Source organism: Canis lupus, chromosome 26 (genome assembly GCF_048164855.1).
Source record: "Canis lupus baileyi chromosome 26, mCanLup2.hap1, whole genome shotgun sequence".
NCBI classification, from domain to species: domain Eukaryota; kingdom Metazoa; phylum Chordata; class Mammalia; order Carnivora; family Canidae; genus Canis; species Canis lupus.
Genome location: NC_132863.1, coordinates 21,077,029 through 21,096,726, shown reverse-complemented (window position 1 = coordinate 21,096,726; position 19,698 = coordinate 21,077,029). Strand labels below are relative to the sequence as shown.

The 19,698-nt window shown below is 49.0% G+C and overlaps 1 protein-coding gene across 2 annotated transcripts in view; it reads left to right on the top strand.

Annotated features, from left to right (window-relative positions):
• The window catches only part of STK35 (serine/threonine kinase 35), a 44,469-nt gene that overhangs the window by 15,151 nt on the left and 9,620 nt on the right, over positions 1-19,698 (top strand). The gene's annotated exons all lie outside the window — the stretch shown is intronic.

Genomic DNA, 19,698 nt, shown 5'->3' with positions numbered 1-19,698 from the left:
TAAAGGATGTGTGAGTGAATATTCCTACATGGAAGTCTGCTTATTTAAGAGATGGATCGTAGGCTTTCATTTGTCAAGTGCTGTGCTAGGCTCTGGGCTAACAAGTGGGAAGCAAATTCAGAATACAGCCCCATCCTCATGAATTCTGCAGCTTAGTTGAATTAGTTAGGGGGAAAAACATTGGTCGGAATTTGCCATAGGTGCTCTAGGCCAAAGGAGAAATGGTATTAAGGGACATTTAGTCTTTTAAGGTTGGTGCCCAGAGGCAGGAGTAGGGAATTGGGGGAGGAGGGAGGCATTCCAGGAAAAAGGACCAACCCTCTGCAAAGGACTCAAAACCAGAGGGAGCCTAGCACATTTGAGTGCCTCCAGTGGTAAGGGGTGGTGGAGAGGGCAGATCTTTAGTAATCAGTGACCTGCCAGGAGAGTAGTAGGCAGAGCCAAGGCAGAACATCCAAAAAGTGTATACCAGAAAGGGCAGCGGTTGTGCGGTTGGACCTGACCCTGAGGTGTAAGCAAGGGAAACAAGGTGAAACGGGAACCCTGGAATGCGACCTTGGTGTAGGCATTTGGGAGCCACCTAAGGACCAGAGCAGAACAGTCAGTGTTAAGAACTTCAGCCCATGGATGCCTGAGTTGGGCTGGAGCCTGGGAGACCAGTTGGACCAACCCTTTTGGTCACACTACCAGCAAGGAGATGTGGTTGAACGTGAAACTGAGAAGCATTGAGGGTAGAGGAGTGCCTGGATCATCAGGGCAGCTGGCCGGGTGTGGAAGTAGAAAGAAAGTAATAAATTTGGGGAGGTTAATGGCAGTAGACACAAATGCTGGCTGGCTTAGTGGTCAGATTTGACTTACTTTCAAATAATCCAGCCTACTTTTGTGGGAAGGGAAAAAAATGTTGACTACCATATACACCAGGTGGGCAGTAGCATTTTGTTTCACCTTTGCCACCCCACAAGGGGTGAAGTCATTTATCTGCTATCCTTCAAATTTAGGTATAGGTGTATCTTACTCATGACCCTCCCTCCCTCCTACCTTTTTTCTGAATTATGGTGAGCTGGAAATAAGTTACCCTTATACTTGGTGAAACCTTGAGAGGAGGTGGTGAGGGGTGGTGCCACTCCCAGGAGCCACACTGGGCACAGAGCCATCCGTCACCTGAGTGGGTTCTTGGTCCCTTCCTTTCCCTTCCTAGCTCTCAGAGAGTGCTAGTGCTGTGGGTGAGTGTGGTGTGGAGTCTGGTCACATCTGTAGTGTTCTCAGTGAACTTACTCCTGGAGTGACTCTAGGTTTCATTCCTTCCCACAAACATTGAGCACTTTCCAGATGTCTGGTCAATTTGTCCTGCAGCCCACTGAGTAAGGATTTTCTCTAGAGCTTGGTTTGGGGTAGTGCCATGTTAGAGCCCAGAAAGGGTTGGCTAGACCACATTGTAGTTGTATCTCATGCTACCACCTCTCATTTCCATCTCATCCCTTCCACTTAAAAAAAAAAAAAAAAATTCCTAGAGGGACACCTGAATGGTGTAGTTGGTTAAGCACCTGACTCTTGGTTTCAACTCAGGTCCTGATCTCGGGAGATCTGAGCCTTGCTCAGCATGGAGTCTGCTTGAGATTCTCTCCCTCTTCCTTAGGCCCTCCCCCACCCAACATGCTTACTCTTTTTAGCTCTCCAAAATAAATAAATCTTAAAAAAAAAAAAAAAAAAAACCTGTTAGCATTCAAGTTTGTCATGGGGTAGGATGAAGGTCGTCATTGGAAGAAAAACCTGAATTTGGGTTAGGATTGTGGGGTTGTCACATCTAATTGATATCAGGTCTCCATTTGGACAGCCACACTTGGGATTTGTGCTGTTTGGAAGGGCAAAGTTTTAGCTAAAAGAAGGTTGATTCCTTCAGGTAGGAGAAATTAAGTGACCTTGGCATAAGAAAAGATGAGGCACATAGCTCTGCTGAGTGTCCCAGGTTCTGACCTCTGGTGGTGATAATGCTTGGTCAGTTGGTGCCTATTTGATTGTAGCCTAGCCTAGCCTGTCCCAGCAGGGCACTTGGACTTGTGGGCCTGGGCCCAGGTCTAATCACAAGGAGCTGGCCCTTGTGATGCCAGAAGCTTCATATCATTTGTGATGACAATGAGCTGTATCTGGCCAGTTAAGGAATGAGAGACTTGAGTTGGAAAGAACTATTGTCTTCAGACTCTTCCCCCGCCCTGCGCTACCCACTTAAACTTTATAGAGAGGCTAATTCCACGTATTTAGCATATTTATTGACAGACTATTTGCCAGTGATTATTTTAGTAACAGAAGATGTTAGTGGATAAAATAGACAAAAATTCTTGCAGTTGTCGCACTTACATTCTGGTGGGGAAATAATAAATACAAGGAGTATGTTCGAGAATGCTAAGTATGGGGGGTGTGTACCACAGGATAAGAGAGATCAGAATGCTGGGAGGTGGAGGGTGGAGGTGTACTTTTAAATCAAGAGATCAGGGTGGGTCTCTTGAGACAGCAACATTTGAGTAAAGGTTAGGAGTTGAGGAAGGGAGTCAGGAGGATTTCTGGAAAAAAAGCTTCCCAGACAGAAGGAACAGCCAGTATAAAGACTTGAAGGCTGGATAGATACCCAGGGAGGGGAATGTCATAAGAAAAGCAAGAAAGAAAGGTAACTGGGAGTCAACTAGAGTAGGCCTGTAGGCCATTGTAAGAATTTTGTGTTTTGTGCCTGGGTAAGACAGAAAGTCTTGAACACATGTTCATTCAGCCATGGAATAACTGATCTTGGAGAGGATTATCCTGGCTGCTGTGATAAAAGTAAACTACAGGAGAACAGGTGGGAGACTACTATAGCAAGCCGGGTGAGAGAGAATGGATGCTTAGAACAATGGAGCCAGGGAGGTGAGATAAATTTTGGGTGAATTTTGAAGTCAGCCAGCCACTTCCTGCTGAATTGAATATAAGATCTGAAAGAAAGGAATCAAAGATGACTTGGAAGTTTTGGCCTTGGAAGTCTTTGGAAGGATAGAGTTGCCACCACGTGAGATGAGAAGGACATGGAGAGCAACAGGTTGGGCTGGAGAAGGTTAGGCTTTGCTGTCATGGGAAAGTTTGGAATGCCTATTTAAAAATCCAAGTACAGAGGTGAGGTGTGGGTAGTTGGATGAGCCTGGAGTTCGGGGGAGAGATCTGGTCTAGAGATGGAAATTCAGAGATGGCCAAGGCGCCAGAGTAGGCCTAGAAATCTCAAAGAATGACTGGGCTCTGGGCCATCCCATAGTGGAGTTGGGGAGAGGGAAAGGAGCCAGATAGGAGACCTGGAGTATGGTGTCCTGGAAGCGGGTGAAGACAAGACAGGAGGAGGGGGGAGCAATTGGCCATGGCCCATATGATGCTGGTGGGTTGAGGGAGATGGGGACTGACGATTGACCTTTGACTTTTAGCAACTGGAAAGTCATTGGCACTCCTGAGCAATTTTGGTGGCATATAAGGAAGATACCTGCTCTTGAACCAGAGCAGGTTTGAGAGGGAATGAGAGGAAGGGAATTGCAGATAGAATTGACCAGTGATTCTCCAGGTTTTGTTTAATTTAAAGGCCCAGTTATACTTTAGAAATTGAAGACTCTACAAAGCTTGTTTTGGGTTATATCTAAGGACACTGGTAGTATTAAAAATTAAAGTTGAGAAACTTTTAAAGGTTTTCAAATGAATAACTCAGATTATGATACTTATGTTAACATCTATGAGAAATATTTTCAAAATTTAACGAGTAGAGTGGCATTGTTTTAATATTCTTACAAATCATTTTCCTGTCTGCCTTTATAATCAGCTGGTTTCTCCTATTTGCTTCTGATTTTACCCTGGTGCTGTGTCACTCAGCATGTAACCTCCGGAAAACTCCACTGTACACTTGAGAGGATGAAAGTGAAAAAGACCAACACGTCTTCGTATTACCTTGAACAGGTTTGGCTTTGTGGAGTCCTGCACTCCAGACCACACCTCTGAGAACCAATGGGATAGAGGACTCTTGGAATGTTCTTTGAAAGAGAGCTGCTGAGGAGTAGGGGGCCTCTGGAGACCTAGAAAGCAGGAGTTATTCAAGGCCCTAAATAAAGGGACGGAATTTTTGTGTGCTTATTACTTGTCAGCTTTCCCATTAAACCTTGTGGCTTGAGCTCCACCTGAGTTTAGGAAGCACTCTTGCCCCCATGATGAAGAAAGGCCTCCGTAATCTGGGATTGTAGAGGTCAGAGTAATGTTCAGATCAGGACTCACTGGTTTTAGTTTTTCTTGCAACGGTGAACAAATGCACTTTGGATTGGAAACATAGGATTCCTCTGAAAGGAGTGTTGCCTAGTGGACTGTCCAGGACTAAGTGGTCCCATTTTTGTGGCTTACTGGCCCCCATGTGACCTCAGACAAGTTATTTTACCTCTCTGGGTCTTATCATCCATTAAATGAGGGTAGATCATATTTATCTTACTGAGGTTTTATTATCCATAAAATGGGATACCTCTTTTTGAGGTTGTTGGAATCACAGGAGGTTGTGAAAGTGCCCTCTATATAAACTGCCTAAACGAAGTGCTAAATTTTAGATACATACTTTGGCTTGAGGTGAAAGTATTGTCTTGCCTTCTGTTCATCTCTGAAGATAGTGGTCCTTAGTAGTCTTGCCTTGGAAGATTACCAATAGCTTTTCTTTCTTTCTTTCTTTCTTTCTTTCTTTCTTTCTTTCTTTCTTTCTTTCTTTCTTTCTTTCTTTCTTTCTTTCTCTCTCTCTCTCTCTCTCTCTCTCTCTCTCCTTTCTTTCTTTCTTCTTTCTTTCTTCTTTCTTTCTTCTTTCTTTCTTCTTTCTTTCTTTCTTTCTTTCTTTCTTTCTTTCTTTCTTTCTTTCTTTTTTTTTTTTTTTTTTTTTTTTTTTTTTTAAACAAAGCTGGACTCCAGGCAATTCTGGCCAATTTCTTGTTCCAGAAAACTTAACTATTTTTAAAGATTACTCAGTGGTGGATTCTAGCTCTCCCTTATTTGTCATTTTTTTTGAAGATGTTTAATAATTCCTAATGTCTCCTCCCAGCCGGCCACAGACCTTACCCAAAGTGGGTAAAGCTAAACTGGTGTTTTAGGGACCACCGCCCATGGTACCCAGGGTGGGTGCTGTGAGATGAGAGAGTTTGCATTCACTGCCAAGTTTGCTGGCTCATAGCTAAGCCTCGGTTACCAGGGCCTTTAGAAGTTGTGGCACTTGGATGACACTTAATTTGGAGCAGACATCTCAGGACTCCAGAAGGAAATTAGATGTGGATGTGGCCTGGAGAACCATAGAAAATATTCTTCCTTCCATACATGAGGTCTTGATGGCCGTCTACCATCAGAGACAAAAAATCCAGCCCAATTTATTGTTGAAGTAATAGAGGATATATTTATCCAGCCCAGAGCTGGGTCTTTGGACATCAGGCCAAGGATAAATATATCCTCTATTACTTCAACAATAAATTGGGCTGGATTTTTTGTCTCTGATGGTAGACGGCCATCAAGACCTCATGTATGGAAGGAAGAATATTTTCTATGGTTCTCCAGGCCACATCCACAGCTCTGGGCTCACATGCTGGAGGACCTGAGTTGTGATCCCTTGACCTGGGCTTCACATTCCTGTCTTCTGAGATTGGAGGTGGAGGTCTGCAACCCACTGGTTGGGTCCCTGATGGTCTTCTGAGTATTCACAAGCTGCTTCAGCTCCTCTAACAGGCAACAACAGCATGATTGCTCACATGGAAGTTGTAGAAAACGATTCAGATGGTTTCTGTACTTTTGGCAGAATTACACCAGAATCGTGTCACATTATCAAGTGTTGAGTTCATCAGAGTGATCCCAGAAACTTAAAAAAAAAAAAAAAAAAAAGAAAAGAAAAATTCCAATTGTTAGTTCATTTTAAACAGCAGTTTTCAAAACAGAGTCCCTGGAGGGTGAGTTAAAACCAAGTTTTCGGTGAGAAGTTGGGAACTAGGACAAATAGGTTTTCGGGCCCCTCACTCAATTGAGTGTGACTTCCCTTGCCCAGCCGTGAGGACAGACGTGAACAAGTCCAGGAGCTTCTAAGACATGGCCTTCATTCCTGCATGGAGCCTGCTTCTCCCTCTGCCTGTGTCTCTGCACCCCCCACCCCCCCGTCCCGCCGTCTCTCATGAATAAATAAAGACATGACCTTCACCCACAAGACTACAGGCCCTTGTGGGAGGTAGCTGCATGAAACTGAGCTGTGGGGGCCTGACCCCCCCACCTGTGTCAGGGGTGGGGGTGCTGAGGGGTTAGGTTTTAAAAGAAGGGCAACAGTGCTGAAGGTGGCCGAAGGTGCTCCTAATCACTGGTCATCCCTGGGGCCAAGTGCATTTTGACCCATCATTTCATCTTCCCAAAGGTCACAGCAATAAGGAGCAAAGCATAGACTTGAACCCAGGTCTAAGGCCCTGGTGTTCACTGATAGGGGATGTTGCCTCATTGCATCATCTGTAGGAATCACATGTCTTTGTAATTCAACAAAGCACACGGAGTGGCATGTGAGATGAATGATGCGGGCACAAGGCACGGGGCAGTTAGTAGCCTTCTATTTAGTTGGGAGATGGTTTCTTGTACTTAAAAAAAAAAAAAAAAAATATATGCAATGTGCTCATGGTGAACAGCCAGGTAGCCCAACGAGAGGGATAAGCCAGGACGACCCCTTCTCCATGCAGCCTTAACCGCCAAAGAGACCAGCATCAATTTGATTCCTACACCCCAGAGGCTCATCCCACTTAGTCTCTGGTGGAGCCTTGAACTTTCCAAAGGAAGTATGGAAGGAGGGAAATGCCATCCTTACCCTGAAGTAGGTGATTAGATCCTTAGAGAATAAGGGTTTTATTTCAAGTTGAGTGATAATTGGGAGGGGAATGTATGTAGCCGGTGATCATCAATCCTTTGACCCAAGCAGATCTCCGGTTTCTGAGCCTCCTTTAAGTCCCTGTCTGTAAAGTGGACTTCTTAGCCTTGCCTTGCCTGTCTCGCTAGCACTCCACAGGGCTACGAGCAGAGAGATGGGGGTGAAGCTCCAGAAGGTTTACTTCTCTTCTCCCTGGGAGCTCTGCCTCTACTGTGAGGACTTGGTGGCCTTAGGTACTGGCATATAGAGAGACTATGAGGCCTGGTCTGTCTGCTCATGTTTTCTGGGGGTTCCCCTAGGTCAGGAAGGCTGATGTTTTTAAGGCCAGGCGACTCCCTGGGGGCCAGCTTTTGCCCTTGGAGTTGTCATCCCCTGACAGCTCCAGCTGTATCAACGGTAGGAAGCTGAGCTGTCTGAGCTGTGGGTTATGTAATGGGGCTGGTGGCCCCCAGGGATAGTCTGTCCCTTGGAGCTCTGCAGGACATCAAAGCATCTGTGAGGGGACAGGTCTGCCCCAGGGCTGTTGTTGCTCACATTCTACTCCTCCCTGGCATCCTTGGCTCCTCCCAGCCCAGACGGCGGCCCTTTGGGCAAAGCAAAATCACTTTTGTAATCGGCCAGCTGTAAGCAAGGTTGCCTGATGGTTGGGGTCCGTCCAAGTCCCATTTCCTCTTCCCCTGGGACACGGACACTCCTACCAACAATAACAGCTTCTGGTTATAAAAACCTGCTTCAAGGGGCCCCTGACTTGTGCTGAGCAGAGAGGCCTTGTTCTTTCTCTTCAGCTCTGAATTAAATACGTTCCACACTTTCTTTGATCGTTGACACCACATATGTAATTATCACATAGCATCTGCGTAACCACCACCGGCCATCCATCCTGCTGCGGATGAGGATGTGGAGAATCCCTTTGCTGAGTTCTGAGAGCCAGGATTCCAAACGAGGTAGCTGACTGGAAATTTTCACTGTTCGGTTCTGCTTCCTGCAGCCTCTTTAAAAGCAGCTTTTGATGGACTTCTAATTTCAGGTGGATGGTGGACTCCCTCCTCAGAGGAGCACCATTTAGGTGGCCCCCTAGCTATTGGTGTATGGTGCTGCCCATGGGCATCTCTCAGGGTCTAAGGATGTATACCATCCCCTCCTTCAGGTGAGGTCAGCTCTGTGGATTCCTCTTGGGGTACACTGAGACAATCTCAGATGTGGGCAGCTGAGGTACCCACCTAACCCCTGGGGGGCAGGCAGTAGTAGGCAGAAGGCACGTAGCAGGCAGAAGTCAAAACTACCCAAAGGTTGGAAGGTGGGAGACTGGAAGCATGCTTCTGGGAAAGCACTGGCACAGAGTGAGTGCTGACGGGGCAGCCTGTGGCACCAGTGAGGAAGGGACTCCGATGGGACCCATTGGCAGCCTGTTGTCTCTCTTCCTTCCCTCTGCCAGGACAGATCCTGGCAGAAGCCCGTCCCAAGTGGACTTAGCCTGGGCATTTGACACTGAGAACCCAAAGCAAGATGGCAGTAGTCGTCATTGGGAGTCTCTATCATTGATATGGCTGCCCTCAGCCCTGTGGTTGCAAGATGCTGGAGCCAAGCTGCATTTAATGAACAAGAGCCCTCCTGATATATGGCAGGCACTTGGCTGGTGGTGGTGGTGACAGTGTAGACTACAAGTGTTATCCTCCAGGGGTTCACGATGTAGCAGTGGGAGAAAGACCTGGATACTTAGTTGTAGAAGCTGTGGCCTAGGAGAGGTAACAGGAAGCCTCAGAGGGTGGAGGGAAAGCTTCCCTGGAGGAGGTGGCACCCTGGGCTGGTTTTTGAAGGTAAGTTGAGAGGCACTTTGTAAGCCAGGTGACAAGTGAAGCGGGTCATAGCTCAGACCTCACCAGAAGCTCACCTTAGTCCCTGAGGGTGTGTCGGGTACAGGATCCAGCTGGCCAGGGGAAAGGGTACTACTGTTCTGGTAAGTGAGATCCCAACCAGAGATGCCTTCTAGACCCTGGACCTGGGGAGAAAACCCAGGGTTCCATCTTGATAAACCAGGGCAGTGACACACAAGCTCCCAGCCCCTCCTTTCATTGCCACTGGTGAGTCCTCTGCAGTATTACACAATCAAAGGAAATGGAGACCTCTTCCAGCATTTCTAGGATTCAGAAGCATGGCAGGCCTTAAAACTGCCAACCAAGTTTAAAATAAATCAATACCATAAAATACTGCAATGAATTTCCCAACTTTAAAGGAATTTCACTTTCAGTTAGAGGTGCCAAGGGAAAGCTATAACTCAGCCTGCATCATACACAGGTCAGATTTCTGTGTTTTGTTTCTTTGTAAAAGAAAATGATGTCTAGGGACTCGGGAGGAATGGATTAGAGCCACCTAGGCACACCACAGGGCATACTGAGGAAGATGAAAAGGCGTCTGTTTTTCTAGGTTGCAAAAAGGAGCTGGATGTGGAGCCTGGGCGGTAATCTCACAGAGGGTAACCTGGGCTTTACGTCATCCTACGCCAGTATTGTGGCAATGATGGAAGGCAGGTGGGCTTTGGTATATGATGTTGGATTTTAGTATTAGCCAGCTGTTCCAGGCAGAGTCAGAGATGGTGTGAGCCCATTGATTCATTGTGCATTTACTCCCATCCCTTTAGAAGGAAACCCTTACATATATCAGGGACAGCACCCTTCTATTTTTTGCCTTTCTGCTTTTTTCAGACATGTCTAAGACATGTCCTTCTAGAAGGCTCTGGTCTGGGGCACATCTGAGGCATGGGCTGGAAGTACAGTGCAGTCAGATCTTGGCAGAGTGCGTGGACCTTACCGGCCCAGCCCAGCCTTGTACAGACATAAGGAGAACTGGAAGTCGCAAGTAAAGACTCATTTGTTGTTAGTAACCAGATTGCATACTAGGATTTAATGAATGTTTGGAAGGAACCCCTGGTTTGCATGGGGCAGCAGAAATGAGTGTGAGTATACCACACCCCAGACAACACAGTGATTCGTACCTTCTAGAAAAAATTATTTAGTAGTTTAGGCCAGATTGCCTAAACTGAAATCCAGATGTCACCACGGATGTGACCCAGAGATCCTCTTCCCTTCCCCGCCCTCAAATGCTCAGGGCAGGACACTGTGCTACCGGGTGTAGCACAGAAAGCCTTTGGAGAGCATATCACTGCGGCCCAGGGTTTTGGAAGTCCTAGAGCAGTGAGACAGCTGTTCTGGAACTTTGGTTTCCTGCCTACTCTGGGTGTCCTTGGGTGTTGGGTGTAAGCTCGTGGTGCTATAGGCGGAACCAGATGTGAGTCTTTAGGATCTGCAGCCTGGTTATGTGGCCTGGGTAAAGTTTGATGAGCGTTCAGAAGATTGCTTCCATTTTATCAGTGGAAGGAACTGAGGAAGTCACAAGTAAGGAGTTTCCTACTTAATAGATCAGGATTCTATTCCTGTGAACTTGAAGAGGTTGACAAGCTACTGCCATACTCCTCCCTATGCCTACTCCCTGGCTCCCATCCCCTAACACAGTGTCAGTGAGCAACTTTCTCAGTGTGGTCCCCAGACTGGCAGCATCACCTGGGAACTGTCCGAGTGCATACTTCTGGTCCCCCTTCAGTCCTGCAGAGTTGAAAACCGGGGAGGGGGCTGTTCAGCAAGCCATCTGAGTGATGCTGATGCACACTTAGGATTGAGAGCTGCTCTGGCAAAAGAGGGTAAAGGCACAATCTGCCACATTACTGTCTGTTAAACACACAACCACATACCTTACCTCTTAACCATTTGCCCTCAAAAAGCTTAGATCTAGGTATAAGAGCTGAGAAGAGGGGCCTGCCAGGTCCTGATCGTGTCTCTGCCTTCCATAACTACCTAACTTTGGGACTCTGGGCAAGTTACTTCTCTGTGGGCCGTGGTTTCCTTGTCCAGAAAACCAGGGTACCTAAGGGACCACTCCCCCGCCCCTCTCTCCCTGTTCCCTCAGCCCTGTTATGTTTGTGAATCCCACAGAGGGTGAGTTTCCGGGACTCGGGATTCCTGATCTTGCTTGGTTTCTCCCTCAGCTCATGTATCCTTAGGATGAGGTGAGGTCCTGCAGCCACCTGTTCCTGGGAGGAGGAAGAAAATTAAATTTCTCCATGGGCTTCCCTGGCCCTGGGAGAGCAGACTTCTGAGCCATAATAACAATGAGCATCTCGGGATGATCTCCAGCAAAGTACCACCAGGGGAATATGGGGCCCTGTGTGGTCTTTGTGGTAGAATGGGAGATCACCCTTCCAGAAAGGGGAACTTGAGAGGCAGCTGCACATAGGGAATGGAAGCAATAGGATGCACAGGTCTGGCTTAGGTCTCTAAGTGGAGTCTCAGACATAGGCTTTGAATCACAACGAGAAATCTTCACTTGTTCATTCCCCAGACATGTATTGAGCACCTGCTCTGTGCCCAGCTTGGGCCATGGAGATGAGAGTAATCCCTGACCTCAGTCCGGCTAACCTACTTAAGCATCTCTCTGAGCCTTGGAGTCCTCATTTATACAACTGATTACTGATAGTACTAACCCCATAGGATTTTCAGGTGGATTAAATGGAAAGTTGATGTAAAGCTAGCCTTGGGATGCCAGGCACGAATAGGCCCTCCATAGCTCTTGGGTTCTGTTGTCTTTTCCAACTAGTTCTCAGCCACACTGTGACAGCTGGAAGTAGTCTCAGAACATGTGCAGGTTCGCATGCTTCCCACCCACCCCTGCCAATAAAGAAAACACACACACCCCATAGGGGCCCATTAATTTTTTGGGTAGCCTAAGTATGGTGCAGGCACTGGTAGGTTCTTGCAGCACATCGGGGGCAGCTCAGACCTGGTCCCCACCCTCCAAACACTTAGACCTCATTTTGAGAGACCCATCCTAAGGGACAACTACAGGTTTGACCAGGCATGGATGGATGGAGGAAATAGAATAGCAGGGAGCTCCCCAAGGGGGTCTGATAAAGTCTTTCATAGGAGATGCCATTGAAACTCAGACCTGAGGAATGAGGTGTGTCTGCCAGGCAGAGGGGCAGTGAACTGGCAGGGGCAAAGTGGGAAAGGCTGGGAGGAGACAGGAACCTGATGAGCCTGGCTGGGGAGGTGTTGATAAGTCACAGCAGCTTGCCCCCTCAGTTTCCGTGTCTACAGAAGCACTCGGCCAGGATCGGAGAGGGCAAGCATGGATGTGGGAGCCCAGCTAGGAAGTCGAGTCCCCCAGGTTAGGGTGGATGGTACACGGGATGGGGCAGAGTGAATTTAAAGTGCCTTTGGAGATTGCTGGGGGCTTGCAAGTGAGCTGAATGAGGGAGATGAAGGAAGGGTGCCCCCATGAATCACTGGGTGGGGAGGAGAGCCATTTACGAGACTGTGGACACTGCAGGAGAGGGAGGGGATTTGGGGAGTGAGAAATACAAGGTGGGTCTTGGACATAGGGCCACAAACCCATCCTCTCCTCTGGATGGGTAAGGGATTATCTGCATCTTCTTGGGGAGCTGCTGGATCCCAAATTTGGGGCTAAGCATAGGACACCTTCCTGAGCCCCAGGTGCCCTCCTGAGACCCAGGGCTGATTCACAGCCTTCATGCAATGACTGTATCTTGCTGTGTTTTGTTGTTTCCATTGTAATCAGCTTCTCATTAGGTGACTGATGTGTCTGGCTCTTCTCTGTCTTTATTCGCATATGCACTCTGCTATAATTGTGTCCCAAGAACATAGCGATTAGTTGTGTTTTTTTGTGTTTACTTTTGCTTTTCCAAGCCGAAAACCTGTGCAGTGTCCTGTCACGTGGGCAGGCTGGTGGTTCTGCCAAAGAGCAGCTTTGAAGCGCCTGCATCTCATTCTCAGGGTTTTGTGGTGGGGGAGGGGGGGTTGTTGGTTTTTTTGTTGTTGTTTTTCCCCATGGTTATGTAACATCAGGATCATGATCGCTGGCTATAAAATAGACTTTGAGGGCCACTTCTATTTGTGCATTGGAAATAACTTTTTATTTTGGGTTAAGGAGAGGAGAAGGGGGAAGGGGTGCAGGGCGCTCTGTTCTCAGTTGCCCTCAGGCACGTCAGTGCGAAGAACTGAGGGGCGGGCGACCCCATGGCCTGAACTTGACATCAAGCTGATGGAAAGGGATTTCAGAGTCAGTCCTTCAGCTGTCCTCAGACCCCTTGTTTTGAACTATGTGTAGGGTGTGGGGTAGAAGCTTGCTCTACCTGTTAACCTCCTCTCTTTCCCTGGAGAATGGATCCAAGTTTTATACTTATTTACAAATGCTTATTTATTCATAAGAGACACAGAGAGGCAGAGATAAAGGCAGAGGAAGAAGCAGGCTTCCTGCAGGGAGCCCCATGCGGGACTCCATCCCTGGACAGTGGGATCAGGCCCTGAGCCGAGGACAGACGCTCAACCTCTGAGCCGCCCATGTGTGTCCCACCCCACTGTTTCTTACCTCTTGAAATCCTCATGCAGGTCCTGGGTAGGATGTCCTTCCCACTCCAAAGACAGTAAGTGATTTATCCCACTGGCCACATGGCTAGCAAGTACCAGCTCCAGGGCTGGAGCCCTGGAGACCATGCTCTTTTTCCATAGGCTTCTGAAGGTAGGTCACATTCGTACGTCTGCAGTGGTGCAGTCCTCCATGCTCCCAGGAACTCAGTGGAGGGAACGCTGGCTTTTGGTTGAAGAAGTAATGGCACCCTGTAGGACCTGTGACTTAAGATAACCCCTGAAGAAAGGAGGGCCGGCAAGGGTGGTGCAAGCAAGGAACACGGCATGAGAACATTGAGAATTTGTGTCAAGAGCAGATCTTTGGGTTGGGTCATGCAGAGATAAAGTGGGAGAACGAAATAGCACTAAGTTGTCCAGAGCTTTGAATGTCAGCCTAAGGAGGGTAACTTTCACCCTGGAAAGAAAGCGGAAGCAGGTGGTGGTGATGGTGTATGTACAAGGCCGTGGTTTTCTGGCAGATGAGCAGGTCACAGTGAGGCAAGAGCTATTGGCTCCCTGCGGGAGGGAAGAGATGCTACACCTGACAGGGCCAGCCTTCTTCAGAAGGTGTGAGATGGCACCCTCCTGAGCACACAAAGGGAGATAGCAATGGCCCATATGGGAGCGCTGTGCTTCCATGTTAGTGTCTGTAAGAGACTGGTTTTGGGACCTGGTATGTTGATAAATCTGGGTTTAAATTGCCACTCTCTTACTTCCCAGCTGGGTGACTTTGGGCAAGTCCCCTAACTTCTCTGGGTCCCCATTTCCTGTCTGCTAAATGATACTCATTTATCACTGACGTTCACTGTCTGCTGGTGTGAAGACTAAATGCACAAGAAATAGGAAGTCCCCAGTGCTTTTCCTCGTGCACCGCGAGAGCTCACTGACGGACAGCTCTGTGTGTTGCCTTCATTCGGTCTGTTTGTTTTTGCCAAATCCTTACAGGCTAATCATTCCCTTTCACTAGCAATCTGCAGTGCTCTTCTTTTCCCTAAGAGAGCTCCAAGCCCCTTAGCAGGTGCCCCCAGTGAGTTCTCCTCAGCTCACTGTGCTTCAGTCTGGTTGCTATAACCAGAAGTCCATATGGTCTCCCTTTGCCCAGACCACTCTGGGCATGACCTTGTTTGAGTCTTTCCTTTTCCAACCACAGACTGTCCTGTCGCCATATGGAAGAGCGACCTCTCCTTCAGTTGGGACAGCACCTTAGACATGCTCCTGGCAAAGGGCCGGTGAGGAGGGTTCTCCCAGGAGCCCAGCCTCTCCCTGGAGCCCTTTGTCTGCTAATCACAGCAGCCACAGCTGAACCTCAGTCTCTTTGGGGACTGTTGAGGCAGTTGGCAGCTTTCATTTCATCCCTATACTTAATAAGTTGAGGGAGGGAATTAGTGAGGATGTCCCTGTAGCCGACTGCCAATTACCAGGGCTGTTTCTGCAGACAGTCTGGAGTGCCAGCCAGTACCTGTTTACCAGCTCAGGTGCTTCCCAGCTCCCTGAGGAGCTCCAGATGTGACGTCCCAAGGCCAGAAAGACCAGGTTTAAATAGGTCTGCGTCCTCAACCCCCCATGGGATGACTTAGAGTACAGTCCTATGGATCACTCACTGGTCACTAGAGAGCCCTCCAGATCTCAGACTCTTAGGTCTTGCCTTTAATTCTTCCTTTGATTTCAAGTTTTGGTGTTTGGGGTTTTGGGGGGTTGTTTTTTTTTTAAGATTTTACACCCACCATAGGGCTCGAATTCACAACCCGGAGATCAGGAGTCACATGCTTCACCAACTGAGCCAGCCAGGCGCCCCAGCCATTCTTCCTTTTGTGCATTTGGCAAGCTTTTGAATCTAGCATTTGGGGCAGCTCACTTTGAGAAATCAAAAAGGTTTAAAACAATATGAAGCAAGTCCACAATGGTGACAACATGAGCACTGCTATAATATGACCGAGTCTCCAAGTCTGTAAGCTCCTGTGGTAACTGCCTGCTGCAGTTTATGTAGGAGCATTCACTGCCCCAGCCAAACTTTCTGACACGCTGGAGATAAGGCTGGCGTCTGTTTGCAGCACACCATCTTGGCTTGAGCTCCGCTCGCCTCCCTTCTCTCAGTAAACCGTGTCCTGCCGTACATTGGGCCTGCCAGTGATTGCTGCAAGAGAGTGCGTGTCCTCACTGTGGTAAGTGGGCCACCGACTGAGCTCAGCTGACTCGGCATAGAGCCTGTCTCCTCTCCATGGCCTTTATCTGCTTTGAGTCTCAAGTTTGCCTGGAGAATCTGTAAGGAGAGGGACCTCCCCTGTCCCACTGGTAGGCAGGACTATGGTACAGGAGGCTGAAGCTTGCCTCCCCCGCAGAACGCCCCTTAGCCCTCAGCCCCCATGCAGCTTGCCCTGCTCACCTGTGCCCTGGGGAACCCCTTTTAGCACTCCTGTGCTGCTTTCTGGTAAGAGTTTTGCCTTGATAGATAAGAGCCTTGGCGAGGTGCTTTTGGATCTAGATTCCTTGTGCGTGGGCCCTTCTCAGAATCCAAGCATCAGGGGTGTCCCTCCAGAAAAAGGGGACTGACCTGCACTGTGATACTTCATATGCCCTCTGGCATTTGCAGACCCTATGCCTCCTCACAATTCTAAGGACCCCGGATTGAGAACCCCTGTCCTGGTCCCAAGCCCCTTAGCTGCATAGGAAGAAACGAGGTCAGGGGCACCTGGGTGGCTGAGTGGTTAAGCATCTGCCTTCGGCTCAGATCGTGATCCCAGGGTCCTGGGATTGAGTCCCGCATCGGGCTCCCCACCAGGAGCCTGCTTCTCTCTCTGCCTGTGTCTCTGCCTCTGTCTCTTGTGAATGAATAAATAAAATAAAATCTTCAAAAAACGTTAGAAAGAAACAAGATCCCCAGCAGGGAGCATGGAGAGAGCTAGATGAGACTGGAAACGGGGGTTCCTACCACCACACGGGGTCCTTCATCGTTTTTTCTACATTCTGCTTCAGTGTCTCTTAGTAGGTGGCCACATGGGAGTCCATTCCTGTGGTTGCATCTGTGCTGTTACAGCCTGGGCAACAGGCCGCTTTTCAGAATTCACAGGGCTGCCCCCTCTGGACATGCGGAAGTGGGTGAAAAGGATGTGGAAGCTGGGAGGGAGGGCCCCTGGCTGCTTGAGAGCTGGTGTTCAGTTTCTCAGGGCAGGGGGTGGGGGGCCTGCCCTGCTGCTGCCCCATACCACCATCACTACCTATTTAAGCAACCCATGTGCTTCGAATGTGGGGTGCAGTTCAACCTACCTGACAGCACCCCCAGCTGGAACGCCACCACCACCTCTTGAGCCACTGGCCTGCTGAGGAGCAGTGTTGGGCATCATTGCATTTTATAGGTGGTCAGACCTGAAGGATAGGCCATGTGGTCTTGAAGATCTGGGGAAGACCACAGCATTGAGGCCAAAGCCAAGGCTCCTAGTCTGCAAGGCCAGCCTTCTCGTTTGCCTCTTTCTGTGGCTGGCTTGCCCTGGGGGACTTACTGAAGCCAGGCTGGTCCTGCTGGCCACCCCTGGATTTCAGGCTTCCCTCTCCAGATTGAACAGAAGACCTTACTTTCTTTCCCTTTGCAAGGTGGCCTCCTGCGGGAAGGCAGTCATGGAAGGAGTGGCAGAGAGCTGACATTGGCAGCAGAGCCTCCTGGTTCTGTAGCAGGTGGACTGTGTCCTGTCAGGGAGACCCTTGGTCCCCATGTGCCTCATTTTCCCCACAGGGCTCTGGAGGTGTGTTGGGGGGAGGTGGCGCGGTGCGGCCAGATAGGAAATGAGCACTGAGGACATCCCAGCTCTTCCCTTGCCACCTGCTGGAGCCTGGACAAGTGGCCCGGTTTTCTGAGGTGACGGTGAGCATCTCTCTCTTCACCTAGCATGGCGGGATGTTCCGTGGGAACTCAGCTATAGGCAGGGATTTTATAACCATATTTTTGTGTTAAGATCCTGCCATGCTGAATGACTCTGTGGGACTTGTAAATTAATTCTTTTGTTGCCCTGCACTAGCTCCCAGTTCCTGTCAGTCAGCCAGCGTTTGATTCATCGGTCTGGCAAACCTGAGATGCTCGAGAAGCACAGGACTGTCCTGTCCTTAGGGTAGATGGGGAGCGCACAGGGCATGGCCCGTGGAGGTCTGTGGTCACTCCCTGAGTGCTCGCCGGGGCACAGGGCCCAGCGTCCCTGGGGGAAGGCATGTGGAGGGGACCAGCTGACAGCAACGGGGCGGGTCAAGGGACCGGCGCTTACAAGCCGACCAGCACTTGCCGAGGCCCAGAGCAGAAAGGGGGCTGGCATGATGCCAAGTTGTCTCGCCCAGGCCAGTAAGCTGGTGAGGTTTGGGGTTGGGGTGGGACATAAGGCTGCTGTCCCCATATGTTAATTGCCTCCTGTGTACCTCACTGTGCCCAGTACAGACGCTGTCACTGGATGTCACACCCTGCACGGCAGACATGACTACAATGTTGATAAAGTTTTGGCTTGGGGACCTCACCTAGTAGTGGGGAGAGCCAAGCTACCTGTTTTAGATCTCCTACCTCAAAGCCCAGGCCCTTGACGGAGCATCAGCTCTTTGCCACTCTTGGAACGTGATGCTCTTTGAATGACATTTACCCCACATTCAGTACCTACCCCTAAACTTCTGCCTTCTTTTGGCCTCCTGGTCAGGGCTCAGAGTCCAGAGCGGATGGCATCCCTGACATCATGCCCTCTGTAGATCCGAAGATGGACAGCATGGCTACCCCATCTGTCACATCCACCTCTGTTTTTTTTTTACCCCTGTGCTGTGCTGTGGGCCACTTGTAGCACGGTTGACCCTAGTCTTGCCCCTCTCTGAGCCCCACTGTGGCTAGCAAAGCCTTGGATAAATGGTGTATCAGAAAGCTTGGCTCCCTGGCCTCTGTCCCTCTGACAGATGGGAATGGACAGTAGTGCCAGGGCCACTGACACGCCCCCACCCCCCCCGGCCCAGGGCTGGCATGTTAATATGTGAGTATGAAAATCCAGCTGCTTTGGTGTATTAAACAAGTGAGGAATGACTCATTTTGAAGCTAATCCTACTTAGGAGAGGCCTGCTGTCTGTGACTGTGACATCCATCGCCTTGCCTCTGTACCTCCACAGATGATACACAGAAAATGGATACCTGCGCCTTGGTTTGCCCATCTGTAAAATGGAGATAATTCCTACACAGTCCTTTGTTTGGACAAAGGAAGCTTTGCTTATGAAGCCTGGCATGCATGATGTCTAGCATGTCAAAGATAGCCTTAAGTACAGTAATAATATCAGCTTGCAGGACTGCACGGGGAGCTTTGGTTAAGAATGAGTTCTTGGGGGACACCTGGGTGGCTCAGTGGTTGAGCATCTGCCTTTGGCTCGGGTTGTGATCTTAGGGTCCTGGAATCAAGTCCTGCATCAGGCTCCCTGCATGGAGCCTGCTTCTCCCTCTGCCTGTGTCTCTGCCTCTCTCTCTCATTCTGTGTCTCTAATGAATAAAGAAATAAAATCTTTTTTAAAAAATAGATGAGAGGGACAGAGAAAACCAGACTTTAGGTTGGAATCCCAGTTAAGCATGCACTAATCATTTAACCTTTTTATTTTGCTGAGTGGCACGAGTGTATGTAGTGACTGGCACCTGACATCACACATGCTTATGGTTGCTTCACACCTTCACAGCAGGTGGCATGAGCTTCAGTGTTCTGTGCCACCTCAGAACCTGTAGACTGCTATGTGAGTCCTCCTTCTGACATGTGCTGTACCTGGGCTACCGGCCCATCCTTTCAACGTAGTTATGACATTTTTGTATAATACCACAGAGGATAGGTCCTCGCAGACAGCTAGGTTGTATTTCAGATTTCGAGGTTCCTGGGCTTTAAAAATCTATCTTTAGGCCTGAGCAGGTTGAAAGGTGCTGAGGATACCTTTGCCACCATCTGGCTGTCCTGGGGGAGTTACAACAATGGTGTGGCAGAGACTCATTTCAGATAGGGTATTTGGAGAGCTCCCCTTCCCTCTACTACCACCTCCGCTGCCTTCCCCTTACGTCTCCATATTGCAGATGTAGGACAGAAAGTTCCTGAATTAAGCCTCATCTCTAGATAAGTTGCACAGCTCTGGTCTAAGAACCAGAGTGACCATTAACACAGTGAACAACAGGATAGATCATACAGAGTATCCGACTCCGTACCAGGTGCTGGAATAGGCAGCTTACTTGAATCCTCACTGCAGACCCTAGAAGGGTAAAGAGCAGCATCCCCACTTGCTAGTATGGAAAAGGAGACTCAGATGATATAAATGGTTGGTAAGTGGCAGAGACCA